The 20,180-nt window shown below is 44.9% G+C and overlaps 1 protein-coding gene and 1 long non-coding RNA gene across 2 annotated transcripts in view; one reads left to right on the forward strand and one right to left on the reverse strand.

Moving 5' to 3' along the window:
- Positions 1-20,180, reverse strand: part of LARGE1 (LARGE xylosyl- and glucuronyltransferase 1) — an 851,853-nt gene that overhangs the window by 22,705 nt on the left and 808,968 nt on the right. The gene's annotated exons all lie outside the window — the stretch shown is intronic.
- On the forward strand, positions 15,124-16,805 carry LOC107970234 (uncharacterized). The gene is made up of 2 exons (XR_001712665.4): positions 15,124-15,405; positions 16,388-16,805. It is a non-coding gene; the product is annotated as an uncharacterized LOC107970234 (long non-coding RNA).

Below are 20,180 nucleotides of genomic sequence, written 5' to 3' on the forward strand. Positions count from 1 at the left end.
AGTATCCTGGTTTCATACTAGGTCACTGCAACTCCAGATCCGATTAATCACTGCAGGAGACAATACATCTTTCATTTTCTTCAGAACAGAGTATCTGTTAAGACAACTCTTCTTGCTGACTTTGACCACCAAATCCACCTCACAGCTGAATTCAGATGTGTTACCATGCTAGGTTGTTTCTTCTGTCTTCTTCTTCTCCTTCTCCTCCTCTTCCTCCTCCTCCTTCTTCTTCTTCTTCTTCTTCTTCTTCTTCTTCTTCTTCTTCTTCTTCTTCTTCTTCCTCTTCTTCTTCCTCTTCCTCTTCCTCTTCCTCTTCTTCTCCTCCTCCTTCTTCTGTTTTTGAAACAGGGTCTTGCTTTGTCACTCAGGCTGGAGTGTAGTGGCATGATCATAGCACACTGCAACCTTGAACTCCTGGGCTCAAGGGATCCTGCCACCTCAGCCTCCTGAGCAGCTGGGACTACAGGCACGTGCACCACATTCAGCTAATTTTTAAATTTTTTATAGAGATGGGGTCTCACTATGTTGCCCAGGCTGGTCTCAAACTCCTGGGCTCAAGTGATCTTCCTGCCTTGGTCTCCCAAATGCTGGGATTACAGATATGAGCCACCATGCCTGACCTTTTTCTGCTTCTTTATGTAGCCTTACAGAAGAACTTCCTCTTAAGAAGGGGACTGAGAGTGAAATGAAGTCTCATTCATTTATCCATTTATTCATTCCACAAATACCTACTGAGCACTTACTTTGTGTCTGATACTGTTTATGTGCTTAGGAGTCAACAGAGAATGAAATGATAAAAAAAAAAAAATTCCTGCCATCAGAGTTCAAGACCAGCCTGGTCAAGATGGTGGTGAAACCCCATCTCTACTAAAAATACAAAAATTGGCCAGGTGTGGTGGCGGGCACCTGTAATCCCAGCTACTCAGGAGGCTGAGGCAGGGAATTGCTTGAAGCCGGGAGGCGGAGGTTGCAGATAGCCGAGATCACACCACTGCAGTCCAGCCTGGGTGACAGAGCAAGACTCCGTCTCAATAACTAACTAACTAAATAAATAATAAAATAAAAAATAAATTCCTGCCCTCATGGAGCTTCCATCTTAGTGGGGTGAGTTGGACAATAAATAATCATAAATAAGCACATTATTCACTATGTTAGAAAATTATAAGCACTGAAAAACAATGAGCAGACTGAGGGGGATGGGAAGTGGGAGATGTGGGATTGGGTAATAATTTAAACAGAATTCTCCAGGAGGGTCTTACTGAGAATAGAGCACTGGGCACATGCTTGGAGGAGGTCGCAAGATAATCATAGGGTTATTTTGGAGGAAGAGGTGCCTGGCAGAGAGAGTAGCACTGGAAAACTTCTAAGTTGGGAATGTGTCTGAACTTTCAAAGCACAGCAAGGAAGCTGATGTGTCTGGAGTGGAGTGATAGCAATGGGGCCATAGCATGTAGGGCTTTGTAGGACATTGTAAAGACCATGAGTTTTACTTCCAACAAAATTATTTGGGGACACAGGATGTAACCATGGGGTTAGAGTTCCTATTGCATAGTTATTTCAAGTCTGATTTAGGCAGTGACAGTACAAATAGACCACAAAATTAGATTGCCTGAGCTGTCAGAGGCCTTTAAGGAAATTGAGTTCTCTTGCTTATCAATCCTTGAATTCTTTCCAAAGCATTGGTACCATATAGTCAATTTGCCTGTTCTTGGACACCTGGTGATAGGGAGCTCTCTTCTTCCCAAGGCAGCCCTCTTTCCAGTCCTGTATGGTAGAAGTCTCCCTTTTATAGAGCTGACATCTGTCGGCCTGTCATTGCCATCCATCATCTTTATTTCTAACCCTTGGAGGCCTTTCAGGATAAGCATAATCTCTCTTCCTCATGACAGCCCTTCAAATATTCGAAGACGATTGCCATATCCCTAGAGTTTTCTCTTCCGCAAGCCGATCAACTCCAGTTCCTGCTATCATTTCTCACGTGACAATTATATCCGGCATCAGATCTCTCTCCTCTGACTCTGCTGCAGGTCTATATATTTGATGCCTAGAAGGGAAGCCAGGTGTGTCCAGCTGGGGGAGACCAGTTCAGAGACATCCCATCCTTGGGCCGGGGCAGTGGTTCACATCTGTAATCCTAGCACTTTGGGAGGCCGAGGTGGGTGGATTGCTTGAGGTCAGGAGTTCAAGACCAGCCTGACCAACATGGTGAAACCTTGTCTTTACTAAAAATACAAAAATTAGTCAGTGTGGTGGCAGGCGCTTGTAATCTCAGCTACTTGGGAGGCTGAGGCAGGAAAATGGCTTGAAGCCAGGAGGTGGAGGTTGCAGTGAGCTGAGATCGCACCACTGCACGCCAGCCTGGGTGACAAAGCAAGACTCCATCTCAAATAAATAAATAAATAAATAAATAAATAAATAAATAAATAAATAAAGAGACGTCCTATCCTTGGTCTGGGCCAGGTTCTAGATGATAGCATGGTAAAGCGAAAAGACTTTGAAGTCAGATAGACATGGACGGAAATCCCAGCTCTGCCCCTTCAGGGCGGTGTGAAAGGTGATTTAGTCTCTCCGAATCTTTACTTCTACATCTGTAAAGTGAAAATGGTAATACCGATCCTGGAGATTCATTGTGAGACTTTAGTGATTTGATGTGTTTACAGTTGCCTGGCACCTCATAGAGGTTCAAAGTTAATTTCAGAAATAGTCCTCATGTTCTTCTTCTTCGTTTTTTGTTTGTTTGTTTGTTTATTCATTTGAGATGGAGTCTCACTCTGTCACCCAGGCTGGAGTGCAGTGGCGCAGTCTTGGCTCATTGCAACCTCTGCCTCCTGACTTCAAGCCATTCTCCTGCCTCAGCCTCTTGAGTAGCTGGGATTACAGGCACCCACCACTACGCCCAGCTAATTTTTGTATTTTTAGTAGAGACAGGGTTTCACCATGTTGGTCAAGCTGGTCTCAAACTCCTGACCTCGTGATCCACCTGCCTCAGCCTCCCAAAGTGCTGGGATTACAGGCGTGAGCCACCGTGCGTGGCCCTATGCTCTTCTTCTAAATCCTTAATAAGACTATGTAGAATCTCCAGGGTTTTTTTTTTTTCTATTTTCTTCAACAAATTAAGAAATACAGAAGAGAAATTTCATTGGCTGCAGGTCCAGCTCCTCAGAGGCTGTAGAGGTGGTTTGGAGTCATGGGCAAGTCCTATGGGGAGGAGCGGTTCAAGTGATCTGCCTATGTCCTGGCTGCCTAACCTCAGAACAAATAAAGTGTAGACTTCTTTTCTTTTCTTTTCTTTTTTAAATTTAAATTTTATTTTATTTTAAGTTCCAGGTTACATGTGCAGGATGTGCATGTTTGTTACACAGGTAAACAGGTGCCATGGTGGTTTGCTGCACCCATCAACCCATTAGCTAGGTATTAAGCCCTGCATGCATTAGCTATTTATCCTGATGTTTTCCCTCCCCCTACCCCACCCCACCCCACAAGAGGCCCCAGTATGTGTTGTTCCCCTCCCTGTGTCCTTATGTTTTCATTGTTCAGCTCCTACATGTGGTGTTTGGTTTTCTGTTCCTGTATTAGTTCGCTGAGAATAATGGCTTCCAGCTCCATCCATGTCCCTGCAAAGGACATGATCTCGCTCCTTTTTATGGCTGCATAGAGTCTCATGGTGTGTAGGTACCACATTTTCTTTAACCAGTCTATCATTGATGGGCATTTGGGTTGATTTCACATCTTTGCTATTGTGAATAGTGCTGCGGTGAACATACGCATACATGTATCTTTATACTAGAATGATTTATATTCTTTTGGGTATATACTCAGTAATGGAATTGCTGGGTCAAATGGCATTTCTGGTTCTAGATCTTTGAGGAATCGCCACACTGTCTTCCACAATGGTTGAACTAATTTGCATTCAAATAAAGTGTGAACTTATTTTCACTCAGGAGAGTGAGCTCCTTTCTTTGCAAAATGGGACAAAGATGTAACTAGAACTTTCTGACTATTTCAGAACATCATGGGCACAGCTCTGCAATGAGTCTGACTTTCATTGCTCATCTAAAGCTGATGATAAGGGAGACATTTTCTCCGAATCGTTGTAACTGTAAGGGGTGAAAAAGAAAGGCTTCTCCATTGCCCTCTGAAGCTTCTCTGAAAATGAACTGACAATAGGCGGATTAATAGGAGACAAAGGCATAAAATTTATTTAACATGCATGGGGAAAACCACAGGAGAGTGATTACCCAAAACCCAGTAATGCTTATATATCCTTCTTCATGGGAGAGGTAGAGGAGGGAGAATGTAGGTAATTTTGAGGGGTAGTAAATAATTTCAGTAAACATAAATGGACCCAGGAGACAGAAATTATCTTGTAAAGGATTCTCTTTGGAATGTGAATGAGCCTGAGATGGAGACAATATCTTGTAACAAAGTCCATCCAGGTGTGGTTACATTCCTCAGTCTTCTTTCCTGCCATAGATAATCAAATTTCAGGGATGAGATGGAAGGGAATTGTGTTCTCTTTGGTGGGTCTACTCTTAAGACAGGTAAGGGAATATCAGAGTAAAATTCTATTCTGCACTGGGTGTGGGGGCGGTGGGGTGGAGGGGCTGATGGGAGTGGTCAGAAAGTCCTTGATTCTTTTTTTTTTTTTTTCTTTCTTTCTTTTTTTTTTTTGAGACAGAGTTTTGCTCTTGTCTCCCAGGCTGGAGTGCAATGGTGCAATCTCAACTCACCGCAACCTCCTGACTCCTGGGTTCAAGCCATTCTCCTACCTCAGCCTCCTGTTGGTCAGGCTCGTCTCAAAGTCCCGACCTCAAGTGATCTGCCTGCCTCGGTCTCCCAAAGTGCTGGGATTATAGGTGTGAGCCACCTTGCCCGGCTATTCTAAGGCAATTTCTAAAGCCTTCCTATTTTAGTTCAAAGTGCTCAGCTTGCATTGAGCATACTTTTGGGAAATCATTTTCTGAGCTCAAAGCACCATTCTTTCAGGGTTATCATTTTCTGAGCCCCAACATAACCATTTCGATATGGGAGCTAAGGAGCTGAGGAAAAGGCGTATCTGGCACATGACGAGGGCTGGTCATTTTGCCAAATCGAGCCCTCTTCTCCACTGTCCTCATTAGAGGCTCCCCATCTTTTGCACGGACCGTTGCACTAAGTAATCTATTTACCAGGGCCCTGCCTCCCTTTCAACTCCAATTCCCTCTGTGACTCCTCTCAACAGCTCCCCTGGCAATCAGGCTCCTACACGATCCACACTCTGGTCTCAGCTAAACTTCCTAGCCTCACATCCAGCCCACCCTTAGCTACAGCCTTTCAAAATTCTTTGCCATCCTCTGACAATACCACTCGAGCCCAGACCTCCAGTCCTTTGCATTTGCTGTCAACTCCACTTGACGTAATGCCTTTCTCTACTTTTTCTTTCTTTCTTTTTTTTTTTTTTTTGATTAATGAACTCTTCTCATCCATTCTTTCACATCCTACTCAAATACCACCTCATTTACGAGATTCCTTCAGGAAGAGTTTATGACTCTCTCCCGTGTTCTTTTTTGTTTGTTTCGTTTTGGTTTTGAGACAGAGTTTCATTCTTGTCGCCCAGGCTGGAGCGCAATGGCGCGATGTTGGCTCACTGCAACCTCCACCTCCTGAGTTGAAGTGATTCTCCTGCCTCAGCCTCCTGAGTAGCTAGAATTACAGGCATGCACCACCACACCCGGCTAATTTTGTATTTTTTAGTAGAGATAGGGTTTCTCCATGTTGGTCAGGCTGGTCTTGAACTCCCGACCTCCAGTGATCCTCCCACCTCGGCCTCCCAAACTGCTGGGATTACAGGCATGAGCCACCGCGCCTGGCCTCCCCTGTGTTCTTATAGCACTTTGCGTTGCATTGCACTTTGCATTGTATTATTCTTGGCTTATCGTATTACAACGTTCTGTTCATGCATCTCTCTCCTCCACGGAGTCTATATTCCTTTCCTAGGGCTGCTGTAACAAATTACCACAAAGTGGCTTAAATCAACAGATATTTATTCTTTCACAGTTCTGGAGGCTAGAAGTGCTAAAATCAAAGTGTCAGCAGGGCCACGCTCCCTCTGAAGGCTCTGGGGAAGGATCCTTTCTGCTTCTTCCAGCTTCTGATGATTGTCGGCAATCCTTATTGTTCCTTAGCTTGCAGCTGTGTCACTTCAACCTCTGCTTCTGTTGTCATATGGCTTTCTTTCCTGTGTCACTGTGTCCTCTCATTTCTCTTATAAAGACACTAGTCACTGGGTCAGGGTCCACCCTACTCCAATATGCTTTCATTTTAACTTGATTATATACGCAGAGACCCTATTTCCAAATGAGGTCATATTTACAGGTAGCGGGAGGGTTAAGACTTCAAAAATATCTTTTTGGAGGAGAACATAATTCAACCCACAGCACTAGGCTTTACATGTTTGTGCATTGCCACTGCCTATAAAAGGTGCATAAAAATGCTCATTAAATGATGAAGGAATAAATGAAAGAAGAGAGACAGAATAAGTTATCCCAATATACAGGTATTCGCTACATGCCCCATCTATGCTAGGTCCTGTGGTAGGCACGGAGGTCACAGAGAATAAGATGTGGCTTCAACCATCGTTTCCTCCCCGTAATGTGCCTGAGCTTCCCAGTAGTGTGTCCTCTGCAGTCCTCAGCTCACCCTGAGCCCCTTAGCTTTAAATAGACCTACCCGCGTGTTTGATACCAGAGTGCTCATGACTAATTCAGGACCTTCCTAGCAGTGAGTTTTGGAGTACGGGAGTCCAGCTGGAACCCCCATTCCCCTAGGATCATTGGATCCTGCTCCCACTTGACAGCTGTGGGGATTTTACTTCCTGCGTCTAGGCATAGAATTAACCTACGGGCTCTTTTGAAACAAGTCCCACTTCCTCCACTCTGTTTTCCTCTGAGTTTTATTTCCCCATTTGTAGAAAGGAGATAATACCCAGGCCAGGCGCGGTGGCTCATGCCTGTAATCCCAGCACTTTGGGAGGCCGAGGCGGGTGGATCACGTGAGGTCAGGAGTTTGAGACCAGCCTGGCCAACATGGTAAAATCCCGTCTCTACTAATAATACAAAAATTAGCTGGGCATGGTGGTGCATGCCTGTAATCCCAGCTACTCTGGAGGCTGAGGCAGGAGAATCACTTGAATCTGAACGCAGAGGTTGCAATGAGCCGAGGTCATTCCAGTGCACTCCAGCCTGGGCGACAAGACCTAAACTCCATCTCAAAAAAAAAAAAAAAAAAAAAAAATGGATATAATACCCAATTTCTCGAGGTAGTTGAGATAGGAAACATGGAAGTAATTGATGAAGCTAATTATTAGTTATTTAGCATTCAACATTTATTTTGTTCTTTTGTTTTTTGTTTGTTTGTTTTTGTTTTTGTTTTTTTTTTTGGAGACAGAGTCTCGCTCTGTCACCCAGGCTGCAGTGCAGTGGCGCGATCTCGGCTCACTGCAAGCTCCTCCTCCCGGGTTCACGCCATTCTCCTGCCTCCGCCTCCCGAGCAGGTGGGACTACGGGCGCTCGCCACTGCGCCCGGCTAATTTTTTTGTATTTTCAGTAGAGACGGGGTTTCACTGTGTTAGCCAGGATGGTCTCTATCTCCTGACCTCTTGATCCGCCCGCCTCGGCCTCCCAAAGTGCTGGGATTACAGGCGTGAGCCACCGCGCCCGGCCGATCTGGAGCATTTTTAAAGTATCTGGGTCTATTGACTCGATGACTGGATATGTTCAAATCTGAGTTCTTTACTGCAGAGGATTGGCTGTAGTTTTAATCTGGGCAAGATTGGGGAACCCCCAAATAACTCCCCAGAGACTTCTTGTGCTGGAATTGGAGGATTTTCCACACACACAAAAGGAAAGAGGGAGTGAGTGTTTAAGTACCACCCTTGGGTGTCTTGGGGTTTTTATGCTCCTCACCTGGGCCCCCTTCCTTTGCCTCCTGAGACACCAGATGGATGAGATAGCCCACGGAGGAAACACAGCACTGGAGGAAGAGATGGTCAAGGATAAGCCTTGGGCACATCTACATTCAGGGGATTAGCAAAGAAAGAAACAATAGCAAAAGAAAATGAGAGAGGTCAGGAAGTCTGGAGGAGAACCAGGAGAAAGCAACTCCATTTATTCTCCTTCCCCCAGAATGGCAGAATTATCAGACATCCTGTCTATATCTTGCCCTTCTGTCCTCTGGAGTCCTCTTCACCAGACAGTTAATTTCTTTAAAATGTTAAGTACTTCACCAATTGCTATAAACAGCCGTAAGGTGCACATCCAACACCCACCATGCAGATTAAAGTATTAATATGGAGAAAAGGAGCAGCAGAAGAGACAAGTTTAATTTGATTTTCCCCCAAGTAAAGCATAAGTCAGTACAGAGTGCTGTATCTTAATAGCCTCTGAAGACACCTCTTTCCAAGATAATTAGCTCCCTTTCTCTGGATATTAGCATTATCAGCTCCAGTGCCCCCTATTAAGAGACCTTTGTTATCCCAATTATTTCTAATATGGCTATAGCTAATTAAAGAATTAACAGTTGAGGTCAAATAAGAGGAAAGTGGTTGTACTTTTTCTGATTGTCAGTTTCTTCATCTAAAATAACGGGTATAATATCACAGCTCTCTCAGGGTTGTTGAGGAAATTAAATGGTATGTTTGTCCAGTCCTTTGAATGGTTCTGGCATACATCAAGAACTTAATTATATGGTAGCCATTACTATATAACTGGATACATGAAACCCTTGGAATGTCCATTTTTCTATCTCATACACTTAGCATTTACCTTCATAAAACTTTTATTGAAATGAGGCCATACAAATAAGCTAGTAAAATATATAAGCCAGGCACAGTGGCTTACACCTGCAATCCCAACAACTTGGGAGGCCAAGGCAGGAAGATCTCTTGAGCTCAGAAGTTTGACACCAGCCTGGGAACATGGTGAGACCTTGTTTTTACCAAAAGTCAAAAAAAAATTAGCCAGGCGTGGTGGCACATGACTGTAGTCCCAGCTACTTTGGTGGCTGAGGTGGGAGGATCACTTGAGGCTTGAGGCTGCAGTGAGCTATGATCACACTCCACTACACATCAGTCTGGGTGACAGAGGAAGACCCGGTCTCAAAAATTAAATAAATAAACTTAAAAAATAAAAATAGGCCGGGCGCAGTGGCTCAAGCTTGTAATCCCAGCACTTTGGGAGGCTGAGGCGGGCAGATCACGAGGTCAGGAGATGGAGACCATCCTGGCTAACACGGTGAAACCCTGTCTCTACTAAAAATACAAAAAAAATTAGCGGGGTATGGTGGCGGGCGCCTGTAGTCCCAGCTACTCGGGAGGCTGAGGCAGGAGAATGGCATGAACCCAGGAGGCGGAGCTTACAGTGAGCCTAGATCGTGCCACTGCACTCCAGCCTGGGCGACAGAGCAAGACTCCATCTCAAAAAAAATAAATAAATAAAAATAAAAAATATAGTATGTTTTTGGCACAAATCTTACTTTGAGCTGGAGGCATTTGTGATTCAATAGATGCAGAAAGAAGCCTTCCTAGAGCTGGCCCTCTCTAACTAAAAGTGGAAAGTTCTGAGGAATGAGGACTGTTATAAATCCCACCCCACACTGCACCTTCTCCAGGGAACTTTCATGGCCGTGAAGAGGACAGAAAGTGAGAACCAAGATGGAACTGAATAAACAAGCTTCGCACTGTTAGTTTCCCCATATGCTTACCTTCCCACAGATGCCAACCTCGGAGGCCTAAGAGGCCTAGAACATTATCCTTTGTCTGATCATTTCTCTACAAATTTATTGTTCTTTGTTAAGATGCTACATAAGCCCAAATTCTAACCACCCCTTTCAGTTACCCATCATCAAGTTTCTCCCATGTGTTAATCAACTCTGTTTCTCTCCTCTTAATCTAGTTTGTGTCAGTCTAATTTGCAGGGTCCCAGCCAGAGAACCTAGGAGGGTAGAGGAAAAAGGTTTTGTATCCTTCCGAATATGTGTGAAATGATACAGAGCAAAATAAGGCATGGAAGATAGCTATGGAGTGTGGAAGAGGAGGAGGCTAAGTTAATTAATTAATTAATTTTTTTGAGATGGAGTTTCGCTCTTGTTGCCCAGGCTGGAGTGCAATGGCGTGATCTCAGCTCACCACAACCTCTGCCTCCTGGGTTTAAGTGATTCTCCTGCCTCAGCCTCCCAAGTAGCTGGGATTACAGACATGTGCCACCATGCCCGGCTAATTGTGTATTTTTAGTAGAGACAGGGTTTCTCCATGTGGGCAGGCTGGTCTCAAACTCCCGACCTCAGGTGATCTACCTGCCTTGGTCTCCCAAAGTGCTGGGATTACAGTCTTGAGCCACCATGCCCGGCGAGGATGCTAATTTAAAATAAGAACGTGGGCAAGGCGTGTTCCCAGTGAACATTTCTTTCCTCTTACTTATGGCTGAGGGCATCCTGAGGGTTATATTATGCTTCCTAATAAGGTTTGATTGTGGGCTTGGACAGCTTGAAGTTGGCATTGAATATAGTTGAGTAACCAGAGGATGACAATAAATATGTAAGCATAGGAAAATGCACAGATTGCTGAAGAGGCACATAGGTGTACCAGGCAGGGAACAGGATTGGCCAGATCATGAAATGCCTTCAGTGATGTGATTCCATGCTTCCTATGACGCTCTGGCCCGAGTCAGGAAGAGACACAAAATCCTCCACTGCATTTCCATAACAGCTATTTCAAGACTGGACTCTTCATAAAACTTTACAGAGATTATTGGATCACAGAGAAATACACACAGGGGAACAATAAATCTAGACTCTGTACTGTCTAAAATGGTAGCCACTAGACACATGAGGCTATTTTTAAATCTGAGTTTGGCCAGGCGCGGTGGCTTATGCCTGTAATCCCAGCACTTTGGGAGGCTGAGGCGGGTGGATCACCTGAGGTCAGGAGTTTGAGACCAGCCTGGCCAACATGGCAAAACCCTGTCTCTACTAAAACAAAACAAAACAAAATAAAAATTAGCCAGGCATGGGGGTGTATGCCTGTAACCCCAGCTACTCGGGAAGCTGAGGCAAGAGAATCGCTTGAACCCAGGAGGCGGAGGTTGCAGTGAGCCGAGAGATTGCGCCACTGCACTCCAGCCTAGGTGATAGAATGGGACTCCATCTCAAAAAAAAAAAAAAAAAAAAAGTAAAAAATTAAATAAATAAATAAATCTAAGTTCATCAAAATATCATAAAGAAATCACTTCCTCAGTTGTACTGGTCACATGTGGCCCAAGAGTGTAGCCACATGTGGCCCAAGAGTGTAGCCACATGCGGCCCAAGACTGTAATAGCCACATAAGGCTAGTTACTAGTGTAGAGATAGAACATTTCCAACTTGCAGGAAGTGTTATTGGACTGTACTGGTTTAGGTAATATTTTTAGAGTGGTGCTACTCAAGTTTAATGTGTACATGTATTACCTCGTGACCTTGTCAAAAAGCAGAGTTTGATTCATTAGGTGCAGATTCATTCATTCTGCGTTTCTAATTAGCTCCCTGGTGATCCGATGCTGCTGGTTCACTACCACCATTTAGTAGCAAGAGCTCAGAGATTGCATCTTGTTCTCCAGTGCTTCTAGAAAATACCTGGTGCCCAGGGAGCTTCTGCATTAACTTCTATTTTTTTTTTTTTTTTTTTTTTTGAGATGGAGTTTCGCTCTTGTTGCCCAGGCTGGAGTGCAATGGTGCGATCTCAGCTCACTGCCACCTGGGAGGCAGACTCCCAGGTTCAAGCGATTCTCCTGCCTCAGCCTCCCGAGGAGCTGGGATTACAGGCATGTGCTACCACACCCGGCTAATTTTTTATTTTTAGTAGAGACGGGGTTTCTCCATGTTGGTCAGGCTGGTCTTGAACTCCTGACCTGAGGTGATCCGCCTGCCTCAGCCTCCCAAAGTGCTGGGGTTACAGGCGTGAGCCACCATGCTTGGCCTGCATTAACTTCTTTCACATCCATTCGTGGTCTTATTTTGCCATTGGAGGTAGAATGCCTGCAGTGTATTATCCTCACCGTTCCTTACTAGATGATCATAACTTATGGCAGGTGCATGGACTAAAGACCTAAATGCTTATATTAAATTTCTGGCTTTAGCATTTATCAGCTGTGTGAACTTGAGCAAGTCACTTAACCTCTCTGTGTCTCAGTTTTCATAATCAAAACCGGGAAAATAATAATATCTTAGAATGCTTTCTGAAATTTTGTAAGTAATGTATTCATGTTAGCTATTACATTTATTAATCAAATAGGTTTGATTGCAAGCCTCCTTTTCTCATGTATCTCCTTTGTGCTAGGAACTAGGAAAAATAGATATGATCAAGACACAGTTCCTGACCTTGAAGGGCTCTCAGACAGGATTCCCAGATGTCTGGCATTGGCGTGGGTCTTTGGGAATGAGATTCTAAGTATTGTGTTTAATAAATGAAGTAGATGTCTCACAATGTCAGATGGCACACATTTCTATAAAAATAAATGCTTCTCTTTTACCTTGCTGCTTGGTGCTTCAGTTGACATTATAGGGCAACCCTGCTTGTAGCCTAACCAGGCAGATAAGGTACCTACATGTGCAATAGGAAGATATGTCACCAGGCTCAGTCCCTGCACAATGTCACATTCAAGGAAAGACAGCAAGCAGCCAACATTATTCAAAGCAAATTTATGTTTCTGTGAGTTCCTTTCAAAGCATGTCCCAAAGGATGCAACTTACAACTGAAAGCAGTGCTTTTAAAATCTTTTTGTTTTATTCCTTTCAATTTCCTTTCTCATTCTTTTTCCTACCAAATGTTTGCCTGAAATGAAATCTGTGATTCTTTCCTGCCTCTTTCTCTCCGTTTCCCATTCATATGGTAGCCAAGCCCTGCCTCTCTCACATGCCCATCCCCTTGCCCACAAACTGTTTCCCTCTCCTTCCTCTTCCTCCAGTCCTGATGTTCACGGGCCCCAGTTCCTTTGTCTTTTTTTTTCCTTTTTTTTTGAGATGGAGTCTCACTCTGTCACCAGTCTGGAGTGCAGTGATGCAATCTCGACTCACTGCAACCTCCACCTCCTGGGTTCAAGCGATTCTCCTGCCTCAGCCTCCCGAGTAGCTGGGACTACAGGCGCGGGCCACCATGCCCAGCTAATTTTTTTTTGTATTTTTAGTAGAGAAGAGGTTTCACCATGTTGGCTAGGATGGTCTTGATCTCTTGACCTTGTGACCTGCTCACCTCGGCCTCCTAAAGTGCTGGGATTACAGGTATGAGCCACTGCACCTGGGCCCCCCTTCCTTCCTTCCTTCCTTCCTTCCTTCCTTCCTTCCTTTTTTTCTTTCTTTCTGAAGGAGTTTCACTCTTGTTGCCCAGGCTGGAGTGCAGTGGCATGATCTCAGCTTACCCCAACCTCCGCCTCCCGGGTTCAAGTGATTCTTCTGCCTCAGCCTCTTGAGTAGATGGGATCACAGGCGCCTGCCACCTTGCCCAGCTACTTTTTTGTATTTTTAGTAGAGACGGGGTTTCGCCATGTTGAGCAGGCTAGTCTTGAACTCCTGACCTCAGGTGATCTGTCCGCCTCGGCTTTCCAAAGTGCTGGGATTACAGGCGTAAACCACTGCACCTGGCACCCCCATTCCCTGTCTACAAGCCTGTACTCCCGGCCCTTTCCACGCCTTGCAATCTCTTGGGAGAGGAAATCTGGCTCCGTTTCTCACTGTGTCTGGGTGGAAATCTGCCCATTTCCTGGATAACAAGGGAGAGTCAGAAACAGACCCCGAAAGAAAAAACTTCTTCCTTCATAGAAAGGATCTTGGAGGTTGTGGTATGCAGAATTTTTGGACGTCCCCTAGGATCTCCCGCGCCCCCCGCCCCCTGCCCCCCAGTGTAGATGCCCTACATAATCCTTGGGCCTGTGAACATGATGGATATTATTCCCGTGATTAGGTTATGTGAGATGACACATTCACTTTAAAAAGGGAGATCATTCAGCCGGGTGCGGTGGCTCACGCCTGTAATCCCAACACTTTGGGAGGCCGAAACGGGCGGATCCCGAGGTCAGGAGATTGAGACCATCCTGGCTAACAAGGTGAAACCCCATCTCTACTAAAAATACAAAAAATTAGCCGGGCGTGGTGGCGGGCGCCTGTAGTCCCAGCTACTCGGGAGGCTGAGGCAGGAGAATGGCGTGAACCCGGTAGGCAGAGCTTGCAGTGAGCTGAGATTGTGCCACTGCACTCCAGCCTGGGCAACAGAGTGAGACTCTGTCTCAAAAAAAAAAAAAAAAAAAAAAAGGGAGATCATTCAAGGTGCACTTGACCTAATCAAATGAGCTCTTTAAAAGCAGAAGTGTTTCTCAGGTTGGTCACTGAGGAAGGAGTCAGAGATGTGCTCTTGCTGGGCTGGAAGAGGTAACAACCATGTTGTGAGCTGTCCATGGGGACCATGTGGCAAGGAATGTGGGTGTCCTATAGGAGGTAAGAGAAGCCCCTGATAAGGAAACAGGGACCCCAGTCCTACAACCTCAAGGAGCTGACTTTGGCCAACAACTTTAATGACTTTGGAAGTTGATATGGTTTGGCTGTGCCCCCACCCAAATCTCATCATGAATTGTAGCTCCCATAATTCCCACATGTTGTGAGAGGAGATAATTGAATCATGGGGGTGGTTTCCCTTATACTGTTCTCGTGGTAGTGAATATGTCTCATGAGATCTGATGGTTTTATAAGGGGAAACCCTTTCCACTTGGCTATCACTTCTCTCTTGTCTGCCACCATGTAAGAAGTGCCTTTCACCTTCTGCCGTGATTGTGAGGCCTCCCCAGCCACATGGAACCGTGAGTCCATTAAACCTCTTTTTCTTTCTAAATGACCCAGTCTCAGGTATGTCTTTATCAGCAGCGTGAAAACAGACTAATACAGAAATGGATTTTTTTTCCCCAGAGTATCCAAAAAGAAACACAGACTGGCTGACACCTTGATTTCAGCCTTGTGAGACCCTGCAAACAGAACCCAGCAATGCTGTTGCTGGACCTCTGACCTACATACCACTGTGAGCTAATAAGTGGGAGTTGCTTTGGACCTCTAAGTTTGCCATTATTTGTTACCTAGCAATAGAAAATCAACACAGAGCAAGAGTAAAGACAGATAGGATAAGACAGCTCATACATGAATGATTTCTGTTTCTGTTGGAGATGAAAGTATTACTAGTCACACAGAGCAAGGGCTAGGGGCTAAATGAGCTGCACTGAAGGTAAATGCTGATAGAGGCCTATGGAGGGGACCTTGTGGCCCAGGGCAGCAAGAAATGCTCCATTGGAGAGATGGGGTACATGCGAGTGACAATGGGAAGAGTTGGTAGCTGGAGAGAACTGGGAAAGCCTTCAGGTAAGGGGAGTGATTTAAGCACAACTGTGTGAGCAGAAATATGCAAGAGGTGCTATAGGAAGAGTAGGGAGGCTGCCACCGATCCCATCTATCTTCCCTGTCTGACTTGGCTGAGGCCATTCCAGACAATTCTCTGAATATGTTATGCATTTTCACATCTGCAGGCATTTGCAGAGACCTCTTCTGCCTATAACAACTTTTCTGCCTTCCTCCCTTGTCTTTTCAAGACCCAGCCCAAGGCTCCTCCCCTACAGTTCCCAGTCTCAAAAAGGTGAATCTCGAGCCCGTTTTCATGGCTCATAAATAGAAGCTGGGACTTCAATAGACTTTCTCTTTCTTTCTTTCTTTCTCTCTTTCTTTCTTTTTCTTTTCTTTCTCTCTCTCTCTTTCTTTTTTTGATGAAGTCTTGCTCTGTCACCCAGGCTGGAGTGCAGTGGTGCTATCTCCGCTCACCACAATCTCCGACTCCTGGGTTCAAGCGATTCTCCTGCCTCAGCCTCCCAAGTAGCTGGGATTACAGGTGTGTGCCACCACGCCCAGCTATTTTTTTTGCATTTTTAGTAGAGACAGGGTTTTACCATGTTGGCCAGGCTGGTCTCGAACTCCTGACCTCATGACCCACCCACCTCAGCCTCCCAAAGTGCTGGGATTACAGGCATGAGCCACTGCACCCGGCCTCGACTTGTTCTTTCTACTGTCCCACATTTAGTAAAGAAGGGAAAGAAACTCTTTCCCAGGTCAATAATCAACCTCAAATGTATCCTTTTGCTCTAATTCTCGTTTCCAAATGGCAGGCTTTCTTACAGCGGGGCCCACCCGCCCAGGCTGGCCAGGCTGACAGCCCAATTCTGTAGGAGCCCTTGGCTGTGAGTTTCTACAGTAGCTGGAACTGCGAGGAGCTTCCCGAGGCTCCCCGAGAGAACTGGAGGGCCCCAGGCTCTTCCCACGGCATCCTTGATCATGTTCTCGTTTCCTCCTCCAGAAACGTGGGGCTAAAATAAGCCCAGAAGCTGAGGAAGGGCTGAGTCAGACCCTCAGAGTGGAGCAATCACTGCACGGCTGCTCCTTGTAAGAAACATCCCGTTGCGCCTGAGTTGTTTATTGCCAGGAGCTGTAAGTGAAAAATGAGCTCTCCTAAGCCAGGCTGGGAGCAGGCTCCTCTTCCTGGAGATGGCACGATGCTTCACAGCTTGGAAACGTTCTGTGCCAGTATAAAGGGGGTGGCATACGTCCCTCGGAGCAGGAAAGCCTGATGACAAAGGGGAAGGAGCCTGGGCTGGAAGCCAAGTGGCACTAGGGTTAGTCTCAACTTCATTGCTTACCAGATATGTCAAATGAATGATACCTTTACCTGCTGAGAGTCTACCTTTTCTCAGTTGCAAGATTAAAATGTAAGCCCAGATGATGTCTGAGTTTCTTTCTGGCCCCGGCTTTCTTTTGGTTTGTCCAGGCAGCTCCGCAAACTCACTCTCAGGCCCTAAATGATGTGGGCTGTTAACGGTGGAGAAAGGAATTCCGATGTGGCCTATGGCAGCCGTTGCTTCATTGAGTCTGGTTCAATCAGCACCCACTGATTGGGCACCTCTGCTGTCCAGGCATCTGGGAAATGGCTGGGGATACAGAGGTGAAAAAGACAGGGTTTCTTCAGGAACTCACTTTCCAGCAGGTGAGAGTATGAGTAGAAAAGGTGGACAAAACAAAAAGCTGCTTAACAACACAAACTCCTTTGCTAAGCCCTGAATGAATGATCCGGACAAGCTGCTCAGAATGAGGAACGGTTCACAAGAGTCCAGGTGGGAGTGGGCTTTAGCCGGAAATTCAATTCTGTTACCATTAGGTTGGTACAAAAGTAATTGCAGTTTTCGCCATTACTTTTTTTTTTCTTTTTTTGAGATGGAATCTTGCTCTGTCGCCCAGGCTGGAGTGCAGTGGCACGATCTCGGCTCACTGCAACCTCTGCCTCCCAGGTTGAAGCGATTCTCCTGCCTCAGCCTCCGGAGTAGCTGGGATTACAGGCATGTGCCACCATGCCCAGCTAATTTTTGTATTATTAGTAGAAATGGGGTTTCACCATGTTGCCCAGGCTGGTCTTGAACTCCTGAACTCAGGTGATCCACCCACCTCAGCCTCCCAAAGTGCTGGGATTACAGGCGTGAGCCACTGCGCCCAGCCACACCATTACTTTTAAATAGCAAAAACCACAATTACTTTTGCACCAACCAAATAGATTTTTCCCCTCTCAGTGAAGTTTTATTGAGAAAGAGGTCAGTAAGAAATGATTAGAGAGGTCAACATTTACCTTCTTCAGATGATCTAACATTTTAATGTCCATGTAGTTTTTCCCAGACAGCAAGAATAATTCAGGGTTGGTTTTCATCCCAAAGTTTCCCCATACTTAAGAGAAAAACCATTCACACGCAGTGACGGGGGCCGCTTAACTGAAAATACTTCTAATGCAAAAGAGTAAGAGACTAAATCATTACTGAAGAGTTCAGGTCCTATTTCAATGATACTCTCTCTCTCAGATTCACCACAGTCAGCACTTCCAAAATGTCTTTCAAACATTTAAAAAACATTTATTAATGACATTTGCATTTTAAGCCATAATTAAAACAAATGTTAAGATTTAATGACATATTTTAATATTTCCAAATATCACACTGCATGCAATGGCTCATGCCTGTAATCCCAGCCCTTTGGGAGGCCAAGGCAGGCAGATTGCTTGAACTCAGGAGTTTGGAAGCAGCCTGGGCAACATGGCAAAACCCCATCTCTACAAAAATGAGCTGGGAGTGGTGGCATGCACCTGTAATCCCAGCTACTTGTGGGGCTGAGGTAGGAGACTTGCTGGAGCCCAGGAGGTCGAGGCTGCAGAGATCCACGTTCGCACCACTGCACTCCAGCCTGGGTTACAGAGCGAGACTTTGTCTCAAAAAAAATCATTTAAAAAGCTACATTTAGTCAGGCGCAGTGGCTCATGCCTGTAATCCCAACACTTTAGGAGACTGAAACTGGAAAATCACTTGAGGCTGCTAGTTTGAGACCAGCCTGGGAAACAAAGCAATATCCTGTCTCTACAAAAAAAGTTTCAAAAATGAGCTGGGCACAGTGGCACATACCAGTTGACCTAGCTACTAGGGAGGCTGAGGAGCAAGGATCACTTGAGCCCAGGAGGTTGAGGCTGCAGTGAGTTATGATTGTGCCACTGTACCCCACAGGAAGACCCTGTCTCTAAAATAAATAAATATTTTTAAAGGCTTTATTTAATTTTATGATTTTCTCATTGGGATTTTTTTTTTTTTGCCATCAACTTTTTAGTTTGAAGCTTGAATAATGAATTAAAATAAGCAAAATTTGAGACATCATGCATATAGAAAATGAATAAAACAAATGGAAGACTGAATAAAATGTACTACATTATATATTCATAAAGCAAACGCTATATAACCACCAATCAGGTTCTATGGATTCCCTCTATTTTCATCTGAATTACATGTGTGCCGTTGTAACTATAACTGTAATGCAGCACATAAGGCACCTAGGATGCTTCCTGATATACACTCAGTACTCAGCGTGTACTCATCCTAATTGTGAGTCACTGATTCATTCAACAAACATTCACTGAGTTTATATTATATGCCAGCTTTGTATCAAGCACTGGAGAAAGAAAAATGGCTAAACATAGTGCTCCATCCCATCTCCATGAGGGAGACAGACACGTGCAACTGAAAGTGATTACAGCTCAAGTTAGTGGAGAGCTCTCCCCAGTGACCCCAGGGCATAGAAGAAGGAGTGGTTTTTCTGCAGAAGGAAAAGGAGTTTGCCCATGAGCACGCTGGGAAGAGAGCTGTTTTTCCACCACAAGTAATGACATGAACAGAGTCACAGAGACCTGGGTGAGCAGCCTCATCCCTGTGCACTGTGGGGCAGGAAGGATGGGGGTTGGGGGATGAATCAGGGAAAGCTGAAGTTTTTCTTTGGAAACAGGGGAACTAGTAGAATCCTGTAAGTACATCAACTCTATGGCGAAGATTTTTCTGACAATGGGGTGGAAGTTTTGAGCATATGTGGAAACATCATTTACCTCCACATAGTAATAATAATAATTACTAATATTATTATTAGCAATTATACTACTGTTGCTGAGCCTCCTGAGCATTGCATATGTATTATGTCATTTATCACCACAAAAAGCCCCTGAGGTGTCTACTATTATTACTGAGAGGCAGTAGAATTTAATTATTATGAATGCATGCTCTGAAGCTAGATTATTTGTGTTAAGGTCCTGGCTCCACATTTAGGCAAGTAGCTTAATCTCCCCATGACCGAGTTTTCTTATCTTTATAATGAGGTAATAAAAGTGTCAAGCTGATGAGGTTGTGGAAAGGATTTAATAAAATTCTACCTGTGAAATGTTTAAAATAATGTCTGTCCAATACATTGTGTTTAATGAAGGTTGCCTTTTATTGACCCATTTCACAGAGGAGAAAACTGAGGCTTGGGGAGAGGAGGTCACATTTCAAAGGTCACCTGGCCAGTAATTTGAAGGTTCTGGAAACAAACCCAGGAAGTCTCAACACAGAGCCCCATCTCTCTACCATCTAACAAGCCAGGTTTGGTTGCTAAAGTTGGGGCTTTCTCTGGCAAACTTTTGACATGCTTAACTCTGTTTCAAGGACTTTCTTTTTTAAATTAAAAAAAAAAAGTTAACAGACAGGATCTGGCTCTGTTGTCCAGGCAGGAGTGCAGTGGCTATTTATAGGAATGATCATGGC

The sequence above is a fragment of the Pan troglodytes genome, chromosome 23, assembly GCF_028858775.2.
Source record: "Pan troglodytes isolate AG18354 chromosome 23, NHGRI_mPanTro3-v2.0_pri, whole genome shotgun sequence".
Taxonomy (NCBI): Eukaryota; Metazoa; Chordata; class Mammalia; order Primates; family Hominidae; genus Pan; species Pan troglodytes.